The following is a 12930-nucleotide window of genomic DNA, read 5'->3' as shown; positions in this document are numbered from 1 at the left end:
TTTTTTCACGAACAACAGACATGGGAAACAGCGGAAAACTTCCATGTTTTACTGCATTGTTATAATGTTATTTCAGTTTTTGCAGTTGCCACACTGCAATGAATTCATTTTCTAACTTTCCCTTTTTGTTATAATTTTATATTCTTAACTTTGTAATAAAAAGCATACTTTTAGGAATATACAGCGTTTAACTTTGCGTATAAGGGAACTATTTCAACGACTTTAATGTCAAAACTGCTGTCGAGCAGACATTATGGAGAAAAGCGGGTGACTTTGCGTGCAACACAATGAACTGTTGATTTTTTTCCTTTCCTAAGTTTCAAATTGAAAAAAATATGTTTCCGCTTCAACTCAAACTCCCGCAAATCAATAAGGTTTCTTCATGCATTTTGACTTCAATGATTAATTTTGCTATAAAACTTATTTTTCTTTTAAATTTTTTAGTGTTTGCTTTAAAATGAGTAAAACAAATGCGAACAATTATAAGCTTTAAGTACAAACATTAGCACAGCTGAACTTGTGAAACAGCACTGAAAATTTCACTAAAATAATGCTTGGTATAATTTGTGGGAAAGTAAAAAACTTCAGACATATCAAAATAAGTAAAAAAAGAAGTGAAAAATGGGAAGCAACTTTATGGCTTTAGATAAATATATTAGCACAGCTAAGCTCGTGGAACAGTACTGAAATTTTCAAAAAAAATAGCTGTTAAGTACTACTTTCCTTGCGAAAATATATAGGAAAACATTCATTACTTAATTGCAAGAAGATCTGACTTCTCTGGCAAATGAAAAATTAGTTATAAGCTTGATTTTCGTGAATATAAATATGCTAGATTCACATGTTTATAACTGAATTGATAGCTGGAAGCAGAGATTGTGATAATTTCTGGGGTAAGATCAAACTTTGTACACCTCAATGCACAAGCCAACCAAGTAGATACCACAATTTTTAAAATAAGTTTAATAATAATAAGCTAAGAAGTTCAGACTCACCAATTTGAATCATTCAACGGTTTTGACGTTGCTGGAGTGCTGAAAGGAGAAAAAGAAATTAGTTGTTATATATAAATAAAATAAATTGACGTAAGCAACAAAATACTTTAGACGCATAAAAGCCTTTAAAATATATTATATATTTATAATTTATTGTTTCATATAAACTATTAAATATAAAACAAAAATTAAAAATAAAAAAAATAATTATAGATATTTGTTGAAGTATTTTGGTGTTCCAAAAGTTCAGTTATATGAAAATACTGTAAGCAAAACAAAAAAAACTTATTTGTGTTTCATTATTTTGCCTTCTTAAAGTTCGTAGTTAATAATTTTTAAATCCAGAAACAAGGAATTATATCTTACAAAAATATACATTATTACAAAAAATACAAACTGGAGTGGTGTTCCACAAGTTCAGCTAAATGTATTGTTTCTAAAAAATTGACAAAAGTCACTAGGCACTTCATTTAAAGCATTCCTAAGCGATTCTGTCGCACATACTTACTCGAAATAATCACATATTTACAAACACCTAATAATGTTGGGGTTTCAAAAGTACAATTATATGAAATTTATCTGCTAAAGTAAAGGAAAATGTGGTTTAAGATGTTTTTAGTGGTTCAACTTGCATTCGATATAAGATTGAAAGATATATTGCTTCTAAAAATTTCCCAAAAGCTATCATATTCTTTAATTCAAACTTTTCTAGGCGATATAAAGCGCTAATTATGGTAATTGATCAAAATTTGTATGCAATTTTTTTGCTAAGATTAAAAGCTTATAGTTTTGGACATATGTATTTAGACAAAGCAACTTGCACTCAAGAGGAACTTAACTATAAAAAAATATATAGATATTTATACGCAACATTTTCAAGCGTGTCACAAGTTCAGTTGAACAAATAGCGCTTAGATGGCTACTGTTGAAATTGTGAAACGCCAAAAAAGTAAGCCGTAATCCTATTCCATTGTGCTTTTCTAACATTTTTCCTAATAACGTTTTTGTATATGCAATAATCTATATGCATTTTAAACTCTTTATAGCACAGTTATTAAAACTCGAGCATTATTGCCAGATAAAAATACGAGCCATACTAATTAAGACCATATTTCTCCGAACAATAATGGCGCAGCGCAGAAATTGAAAGTTGCACGCCAACTTCATTGCAATGAGTTAATGAAATAAAATCACCAGCAACTGGAGGTATGCAACCAAAACAGAAAAGTGAAAACAACATAATAAGGCAAAAACGCCTGCAAGCATGCAAGCCATGAAATTAAACCAACAGCTACTAATAATGTTGATGTGCTTTTATTATGAATTTTTATGAACACAACAACACTCACACACTGTCAGGAAAAATCATGTCTGAGAGTTGCTTAAAGTATGCTGCATGTATGGAAATGTGTTATAAGCTAAAGTTTCTATTTTAAAGCATACTTTGCGGCGCTAATTAGCGGTGGCACTACTTTGGCTTGGTAATGAGACTGCAAATGTGTGAGTGCGCTATGTACGCTAGCTGCTAATGGTCAAAGTTAAACATTGCTGGCAAAATATAATCGTACACTTTTTTTTGCATACTTTTTGGCGTACCTGCGCAAAATGCGCTCACAACAACGGCATGTTAACGGCAAACCTGTTGAATTGCACGCTACAGACACTACAAGCGTGTATGCTTTTGTGTGGCAATGCCAAGGTAAAGTCTAATTTTAGGCGCATTATGTAAAAACGTGTGCTACTTAATTAAAATTGAAAACTTTATAAATTTTTGGATAATTTTAATGAATGCAACTAATTAAAATCACTTTTGAGTAAATATAATATTTACGCAGAAAAGTATGCATCAAATATTTCAATAAAAATGCAGCATATTAACTACACGTTGGTTGAGCTTAACACACTCATTAATTGTGTATGTAGGAAAGTTATCCCAACAAATATTGGTATATAAAATTTACAAAATATTTGAAATAACAAAAACGCCATAAAACCAAAAGCGTTAAATAATTTTCCTGAAATAAACTATCGCACTTTCAAATAACCGACTAACTGAGCGAACACTCCGCTGCTCATCCTCACACTTAGCTGCCTGTCATAACCCCATCAGTCAACGCAACAAATTGTGTCATTATTGTTAGCACGCATTTCAACACCCATTTGCTGCTAGAGACACACGCTTCGGTTCCTGCGTACAGTACGGCGCAAAATGCATTTGCTGATTAATCAGTTGTTGTGGGCCGTTTGTAAATTGATTACAACTCTGCATGCAAATTACGGTAATAATTGTGGCATTGGAAATGTGTGCGTAAATGAAGCTGAGATTGGTAGTTACACATACAAGTGCGTAAGGCAGCTAAATGCAGGCTGTGCAAAATAAATGCAGAATTCTTTCGTTGCAAAATAACAGTCCCAGATTTAGAAGATGAACTAAGGAGGTAGTTTGGATTTTTAAGCTAATGCTACAAATTTTATTGTTTTACTAAAATAATGAAATAAAAATAATTGAAAATAGTTTTTTAAAACTATAATAAAGAAATTTTTATATCTTGGGGATCTCCTGAAGATAATAAGCTAGCTTTAGCTTTACTTACTTATTTAAAAAAAACAGAACTTCATTTTTTTATAATATGGGTTTAATACACAAAGTAATGTACTGTTTCACAAGTTGAACTAAATGCCTTTTTGTATAGAAAGAAATTTTCTAAACAAAAACCCCCTATTTTTAGCTTTACTTACTCAAAAGAAATACATCCCAAAATCAGAAATTCAACACCCAAAATAAGGTACTGTACCACAAGTTCAACTAAATGAAGTTTATAATAAAAACAGAACCGAAACTTTGTCGTATGAAGAAATAACCTTTTTATGTTAAGATAACTTTTTTCAAAGTGCTTTTTGCTAATTTAGTTTAAAGATAAAGTTTTAAAAATATTTTCTATAATAAATATACTTTGGAGCTGCTCTGAGAGTATTAGAAAATAAATTTGTTACGAAAATTTATATAACTTTTCTTGAAATTGAACCTCAAATTTACTTCAATTTCCAAAAAAAATTATTTTAAAAATTTCTACTAAAATTTATACTAATTTTTTCTTAAATAATAAGCTAATGCACACAAAAAATTTCTACCAGAAATAGAATTCAAGTTTGAACTGGGGCGTTGGATCTTTCGTACTTAAATAAAAATATTACTGCATATAAAAATTATGCAAAATCAGATATTTGTACTAAAAATATTTGACTGCTGATTTTAAAAGAACTAAAGTGCTAACGAACTACATTTCAGTAGCAACAAATATTATATAATGTTATGCAATTTCTTAAAAATATTTTTTTTATAAAAGTTTGTACTAAAATTATGTATTAAAAATGTGTATTAAAATTTTTAAGAAAAATTGTACTGAAAATATTTGTTCAAAAATGTAATTTATTTTTTATTTTTTTTCTAAAAGTGTGTACTAAAATTAAGTACTAAAAATGTAGCAAAAATATCTATCAAAAAATTTAAAAAAGTGTCTACTAGAAAGCAGTAAACATAGTTGTTTAAAACACATGCATTTTTTAAAAAAAAAATTTTGGAAGTGTTCTAAAATTATGTACTAAAAATGTGTACAAAATTTTTTAGCAAAATTGTACAGAAAATTTATGTCTAAAAATGCGATGGTTACTAATATTTTTTTCGAAAAGTGCGTACTAAAATTAATTACAAAAAAAGTACTAAAAATATCTATCAGAAAATTTGCTAGTTTTTACCAAAATTTGTTACGAAAAGTGCCTTTTTCTAAAAGTGTATGCTGAAATTAAATGTACCAAAAATATCTATGAAAAATTTTACTTGCCTTTACAAAAATTTGTTTCTTAAAGTGTGTACTAAAATGTAGTAAACATAGTTGTTTAAGATTAATTTTTCGAAATATACCAAAATTATGTACTAAAAAAATCTGTGCAAGTACTAGGCATTATGAAAACAAATATGAGCCAATTCTTTAACAAAAATTTTGGAACAAAAATAATTTTAGTACTAAAATTTTGTACTTAATTTTTTTCTAAATTTATTACAATTTTTTAAGCTAATTTTATTTTTTAAAATTATTTTGATTTCTGAGCTCAATGCATAATTATTATATTACTTTATGTGAATTTCAATTTTTGTGAAATTTTTACTTAAACATAATATTATTAAAAATGTGTACTGAATTCTTGTACTAAAGTTTTTTCATTATTTACTCAATATCTTTGTACTAAAATATTTTCACAAATTTTATTTATCTTTTAGTTGAATGCATTTATATTTTATCACTCAAAACATAAATAATGTGAACTTCAAACCATCATTAGAAATTTATGCTCAAAATATGATTAAAAATGTGTACTAAATTTTGTACTAAAAATAACTTCATTTATTTTTTCCATTTCTAAGTCCATGGTGTCATTTCAGTTACAATTTTGACACTTACACTGAATAGCTCCAAAGGCTTGAAATTTCGATTTATTCTCTCTGATTTTGACAGAAAACACAAAACTGTTGATTGAAGCTCTAGAGAAAACTAGCAACTGGACGAAAATCAGCAAGCAGTTTCGGAAAAGCAATAATTAGCCAGCACCAACAATAATGACAGCAACAGCAACACGTAGCAGACGTAGATTTAGAACAAATAAGAACAACAACTTGCCACATGTTGCATGCGAAGGAATATGTGCAAAGAAGAAGAAGGAGATGTAAAAACGCAATTCACATGCAATTTGTGTGATTGAGGCATGGGAAAGCCACAAGCCAAAACTGCAAAAACTGGCTATGAACCGCAAACGTGCAACAAACACAACAAACAACAGCAAAAGAAAGTGTGCAGAACAACAATAGCAACAAACGAGCGGTGCCAGAGTGAGCGCCTGCCGTACAAACTACTCAAGTCAATTTCGCACAAGAGGTTTTCAATTTCGACCCAAAACGTCGAAGGAAATGAAGCAAAGGAACGTGGCGAAAGTCGGCGCACTGCTGAGCTACTACGCCATTGACTGCGTACCATAATGCAGCGCACAAATTGACTGCAGCCAGTACGGACCACAATAGCAACAACGCCAGCGACTACAGAGTAGACAAAGACAATGCGAACGGGCAAACAACAGCAAAAAGGACACTCCAAAAGGACACAAAGCGCGCGCGCGTTACTATAGCAGTTTACATAAGGATAACGGTGCACGCACACACACACGCACATGCGCCTCGACTCCTTAGCGACTTACAGAGCGCAGATTGTTTGCCTAGCTGTCTGCTTGTTTGGATTTGGCCAGCAAAAAGGATAACAATGGCTCACCAGGCAGGCGCCAGTGTCTTCGCCTACGTCCACGCCGTAGCCATCTTTGCTGTGTGCGCTAACAACAATAAGATAATGGCAATCCAATTTGTTAAATGGATTTCGCGTTGCGTGGGCGCGTGCGCGTGCGGCAGCCACAGCCAGCAGCAGCAACGGCAGCGTGAGAGTGCGGCAGAGCAGGGTATCCGCGGCCATGCCGCGCCACTGCAATTTCACTGATTTTTCTTTGCACTATCACGCATTCCCGCTTATTTGTCAGCTTGCTACCAATCGCTTTGTTGCTATTGTATGCTTTCGTGCCGCATATTACGCGCCTTCGTCGCTGTCAGCCATTGGCGCGTCATGTTTACTAATTTTGCGAAAGCCATTGCATGCTGAGCGCAAGGAATTTGTGAGGTGTTCTAATCCCTTTGTTAGCCAGCAGTCATTCTTGCAGCTGTTTAGCTTCTAGTTGGCGCAGCGTGTGCAATTGATGGCAGCTTATTGTTTGTGCAGTCGGCTCCTCCTGCCGCTGGCTCCAATTCATATGTGTTGCATTTATTTGCTACGCACTGCCCGTAATGAGCTGTTAATTAGCTAATGAAATGCCTGCTTATCTCTTCATCACTACGCCACACACGCCCTCTTTCGGCCACCACGCTCTGACACCTACTGACTGCTAGCTGCTGGCACTAGTCTGCATCTGCTATTCTCTATGTTAAACAAAATTCTGTGCCATTTATCCCACACATAAATGCTTATGTGTGTAGGTGTGGTGTTGAAGAGCTTGATATATGCAGGGTTGCTTTGATACTTTGGTAGTAAGCCGTTAATGGCGCGCTCTGCTAACTATTTGCTGTGTGCTTAGTGTCAGATTAGAGCGTCGAGTCTATGAGGTGCTAAGAAATGTTTATAAATTTCCATTCTCAATTTAACGTGTTTTGATACAGTGTAATTTGTACTAAAAAGCTTTTCGAAAACAGTTTAGTACTAAAATGCAATCTTTAGTGTTAATTATTGGTCATAAAAATTTATTTTAAATTTAGTTTTGATAAAAAATGGACAAGAAAATTTTAGTACTAAAATATTAAATACAATTTTATTACTAAATTTTAGTACTAAAAAGTTTTCTCGCACGTTTTTACTACTAAAACTTAAAGTCGAACTTATGTACTAAATTAGTACTAAAATGTAAAGTAAAATGCGTGTACTAAATTTAGTACTAAAATTTAAACCGTAAATTTTTTTCTAAAAAAATGTAGTACTAAAATTATAATAAAATTGTAATAAATAAAGAAAATTTATCATAACTTTTAAGCGTTAGTCTTTTAGTAAATAAATAAAAAAAATTACTAAATTTTAAACACTAGCCATTTAATACTAAAAAGGTTTCTCATACCGTTTTAGTACTAAAACTTAAAGTCGAAATTATATACTAAATTAGTACTAAAATGTAAAGTAATATACGTGTACTAAATTTAGTACTAAAATGTAATCCGTAAATTTTTGTTCATAAATATTTTCTTAAAAAATTTTAGAACTAAAATTATAATAAATTTTTAACGCTTAAAATTAATAATAGTTTCTGATACGATTTTAGTACTAAAACTTAAAGCAAATATGTTTTACTAAACTAGTACTAAATACTAAAATGTAAAGTAAATTATTTATAATAAAAAAATGTGTACAAATTTGTGAGCTGTAATGTAAATTGTTGGTCATTAAAAGTTTTTAGTACTAAAATATTAAATAAAAATTTTATACTAAATTTCAGTTTTTTAAAAATGCTTATTTTTCATAATTAACGCTGGATATACCAGGGAAACGTTACTACCACTAGAATTCATTGAAATAAAGGTACTAAAGGTCTTTATACAATTAAAAAAAACTTTAGTGCTGTAAACGTACTAAAAATACCGTACAATTACGGGTCGAATTAAACTTCACTAAAAGTAAAACTAAAACAATAAGCACTACTTTTTTCGTACAAATTAAGCAAGTTTTCTTAAGATATTTACTAAAACACTCAATAAAATAGTAAATGCGAAAAATTTGGCAATTAAAAGAATTCGGAAAATAATATCTGACATGCTTTGCCTAAAAGTATGCAAAATTTATTAAAATAAATTTTTTGTTGTATAAATAAGAAAACAGACTAAGTTAAAAATAATGGCTTAAAGTACATTTTACCGGTTCACAGCGCCCAAAATTATGCTAAATTATAAAAAGTTGTAACGTTCAAGCGCCTAAAGGTATACATCGTTTAAAAATATCTGCTATATTTTAAATTTTTCAAATTTTATATGTTTTTGTTTTAAAGAAAAAGTGTGTTACCTATGATTTTTCAAAGTACTTTTCAAGGTAGTCATCATATTAGAACTACCCTAAGCGCATAAAAGTATGCAAACATTTTCAAATTTGGTTTGTTGTTTTTTTATAAGCAAAAATATGTACCATTTTGAAATATTTGCCATTTTTCAAAGTAGCCAGCTTTCAAAATTGAAAGAAAAAGTTTGTAACCCTTGCTTTTTCAAAGTAGCCATCATATTAGTATTGCTCTGAGCGCATAACAGTATGCAAACATTTTCCAAATTTCTTTGTTGATTTTTACAGAAAACGTCTGATTTTCATACATTTTTCACCTAGAGCGCCTAAAAATATGCAGCATTTCAAAATATTTGCCATTTTTCAAAGTTTTGATGGCCATGCTTTCAAACTTTAAATTTTTTTGAAAGTAGCCACCATATTAGAACTGGTGCATAAAAATATGCAAACATATTCAAACTGTATTTGTTGTTGTTGTTTTTTAAGAGAAGTCTTTTTTTTTAAAGTAGCCTGAAACATTTTCAAACTTGATATGTTGTTGTTGTGTGTTTACAGAAAAAGTCGGATGTACGTATATTCTATTCCCTTGAGCGTCTAAAAGTATGCTTAATTTCAAAGTATTTGCTATTTTTCGAGGTAGTCATTACACTGAATCTCTGAAAGCTAAGCGATAAATCGACTACCACTTTGCAGAATCCACAACTGCTTTGCAAAGAATATATATATGTATGTATATACATACATATGTATATAGCTCGATTCATCGGTATGTGTGGGCGGGCTTTGCGTGTGCTGGTTTAACCTGCTTGCTATGCGCGGAACTATGTAAGTCTTGGTATTACGATTTTCTTGCTATTTGTATTTTTACATGAAGAAAACAGCATAAATCTGTTAACGGAAATGCTGCACACACACGGACACGGCGTTACACACACACACGAAGTGCTTTGCTATTGAAATGCATTGATAAATATTATTGTTATAATTTTTTTCGTTTGTTTTTTAGTCTCCGCTTTGCTTTTGTTGTTGCGCAGTCAGCTTTCATTATACGCTGCGCAGCTACTTCGCTTTCCGTTTAAAACGGAATTTTTTCGGAAATATACATTTTTGCTATGCGACTGCTTCTGTCGCTACTTCATCAGCAGCTGCCGTTGTTTTCATCCCGTTTGGTATGTATGTATATGCTATATATATATGTGTCTGTGTGTGTTTGTTGTCATGGTTGCATGTTATTAAATTCCAGCGCATTGCTGTACAATGGCAAGCATTCAATGGCGCGCACCGCCCCCAGCGCGGCTATTGTTTGCATATGCTGCGCGCGCTGTGTGGTTGTTGGCGCTCCTTTTAATATTGATATTACTATTGTTGTTGTTATTGTTGTTATTGTTCTTGCTGCTTCTTTTTGCTATGCTGGCACAGTGAGCGTGCTGGCGCAGGTCACCCCGGCAGCGCGGCCAACAGAACTCGCTTATTTATATACATATTTGTATTGATGTGTATTTGTGGGCGTGTGTGTGTGTGTGTGCGGCAGCAACGCGCTGACCCTCATTTAATTGTTGGCATTCATTTGTTAGCGCTGCTGCATGATTTTTTACCTCACTGCACGGGCGGCGGCGTGTATTTTATCCACATATTTTCACAAAAATGTCCACTTTTTATGCAAAGGCGCACACACACATGCACTAACACGCATGCATACATGCGCACTGCAGATAATAGTAGTTCAATGATTTTTGTTTTTTTATTTTTATTTTTGGTATATTTCCCCAACATGTTTCGAACTTTTTGCTTAATTAGCAGCCATTTGATACACACGGATGCCATTGTAATAATTCCAGCTATAGATCTATAAGCATTTATATACACACATACACACACACACATGCACGCATACATGTATGCATAATCCACGTAAGCGCTGAGAATTTAATGCAGCTGCATGGCATCGGATTTCATAATTGTGCAAGTGTATGCATTAATTGGGCGCTTGTGTTGGTCGAAACATGCTCTTACATGGTCGTTAGCTGTTGAGCGCTTGTAGTTTTAATGAGCTACTCATTAATTGCCAGACACAAGTACACACAGACACATACATTTGCAGACGTATGTATATATTTAAAATTGTATACATTATGTGAAGGCAGGCAAGCGTACTTGCATGTTAACTACTTGTAGCAATAAGTGTACAGAAAAAATAATACAAAAATAAAAACTAAAAAAATAAAAAAAATATCAAAAAATCATATAAGCAGCAAAAATAGTTGCAAACTTCAAAACTAAAAATATTTCTTTGAAAAAAGTGACCTTTGACTGCACTGAAGCCATAATATTTCTCACAAGCTCATTTTCTATAACATAAAAGGGCATAAAAAGATCTTTAACTTGATTTTAATCACCCAATTTGTATGGCAGCTATATGCGATAGTGAACCGATCCGAACAATATATTCGGAGATTGTAGCGCTAGCTTGAACAATATCCTATGCCGAATTTCGTTAGCCTATCTTATCAAACAAAAAAGTTTTCCATACAAGCACATGATTTTGATAGGCCAGTTTGTATGGCAGCTATATGCTATAGTCGACCGATCTGAAAAATTTCTACGGTGATTGTGCCATTGTCTTACACAATAATCTGTGTAAAGTTTGGGAAAGATATTGCATCAAACAAAAAAGTTTTTCATAGAAGCACTTGATTTTGATAAGCCAGTTTGTATGGCAGCTATATGCTATAGTGGTCCGATATCGACAGTTCCAACAAATGAACAGCTTCTTTTTAATAAAATGACAAGTGCAAAATTCTAGAGCGATATCTGAAACACTGAGTGACAATTTCAGTAACAAAAAAATCAAAATTATAAACTAAAAACTTTCGTGCGCCTAAAAGTTCACAAGCATATGATATAATTTTTCATAATTAAACTAAAACGCCATTATAAGCAATTAAACATATGTTATGCAGCAAAAGTGGGAATAAAAAAAATAATAATAGCGCCTAAAAGTATGCAACAAAACTATAAAAAACAGCATTATTAGTTAACAAAACGACAATGAAACCATTTTTGTAACTCTGCAATCCAACTAAACTAAAGCAAATAAAAAACAAGTTTGTAAACAAATAATTAAATAAAACGCCTAAAAGTATACATTTTTGATTTCGTAATTTTTGCTCATTAATTATATTTTACATAAAAATGCATAAAAAAGTATTGAAATACCAACAGAAACAGCAAAACATGAAAAAAAATAAGTGATTTAAATATCTAAGCGTCTAAAAGTAGACATTTTAATTTTATGCTAATTTTAAAGCAACGTGAGCACGTAATTAAAAAAAATTAATATCATTATCTTATATATAATAACTTCCATATTACATTATTTTAATTTAATACAGTATGGAAAGCCTACACAAATTAACATATGTTCAAATTTCACGTATTTTTTTTATGAAATGCCTAAAGGTATGCATACTATTTTTATGATATACTATTAATTAAGTTTGTGTATAAAAAGTGTTGAATAACACACTATTCATTAAAGGAATATAAATTGTTTACATTATTAAAAACGTATAAAAGTATTATATAATATCATTAATCAATACGCCCAAATGTATGCATTGATGAGGAGTATTTGCGGCTTCTCAACCAAGAGCATAAAAAATGGGGTTTGAAAGTAATGACAAAGCATGCGCCAAACAATAAAATTTTCAAGTTGGCGCCTAAAAGTATGCTGGTAAAACTATGATTTATGCAAATTTAATTATACATTCATATCAAGAGGGCATATTTTAGGTTATCCTTCAATATATGCGACAAATCGTAGTATTTTTAAGAAATGATGACACATTTTCCATTTAGCGCCCAAAAGTAGACAGGTTAAAAAATAATTCTTCAAATTAAAATTATTAAACTTGAATGTAAGAAATGACTTTTAATTGAAATCTGATGAAGTGTTACTGCTTTTTCAAAAAATTAGATAGCTTAAGCGCCTCGAACAGCTTAGGGTTGTCAGTGCAGAACGATTTGCTTCCGTTTTTTGAAAATTTGTTTTTCCCGTAGATAATAATCAATATTATGTATTGAGTGAAATTTAAAAATCGTTTGGAAAAATAAGGAAGTTTTAGCCAAAAACTTAATTATAACGACTGCGCCTAAAAGTATGACAAGATAAAAGCAACAATATTATTTTGAAACTATAAGAAATCTATATCTAATGGCCACATAATCAATCATCAATCAATTGTATCGCACTTTTAGGTGAGTGCCACATAATCAATCATCAATCGTATCGCACTTTTAGGTGAGTGCCTAAA

The 12930-nt window shown here is 31.5% G+C and overlaps 1 protein-coding gene across 2 annotated transcripts in view; it reads right to left on the bottom strand.

Annotated features, from left to right (window-relative positions):
- LOC126757897 (calcitonin gene-related peptide type 1 receptor) overlaps positions 1-12930 on the bottom strand; it is a 160421-nt gene that overhangs the window by 76429 nt on the left and 71062 nt on the right. For both annotated transcript variants that reach the window (XM_050471800.1, XM_050471801.1), the window contains exon 2: positions 996-1034. The gene's annotated coding sequence lies outside the window, so the exon portion shown is untranslated. The remainder of the gene's footprint in view (positions 1-995; positions 1035-12930) is intronic.

This window comes from Bactrocera neohumeralis, chromosome 5 (assembly GCF_024586455.1).
Source record: "Bactrocera neohumeralis isolate Rockhampton chromosome 5, APGP_CSIRO_Bneo_wtdbg2-racon-allhic-juicebox.fasta_v2, whole genome shotgun sequence".
NCBI classification, from domain to species: Eukaryota; Metazoa; Arthropoda; class Insecta; order Diptera; family Tephritidae; genus Bactrocera; species Bactrocera neohumeralis.
This window is presented reverse-complemented; position numbering and strand designations above follow the sequence as displayed.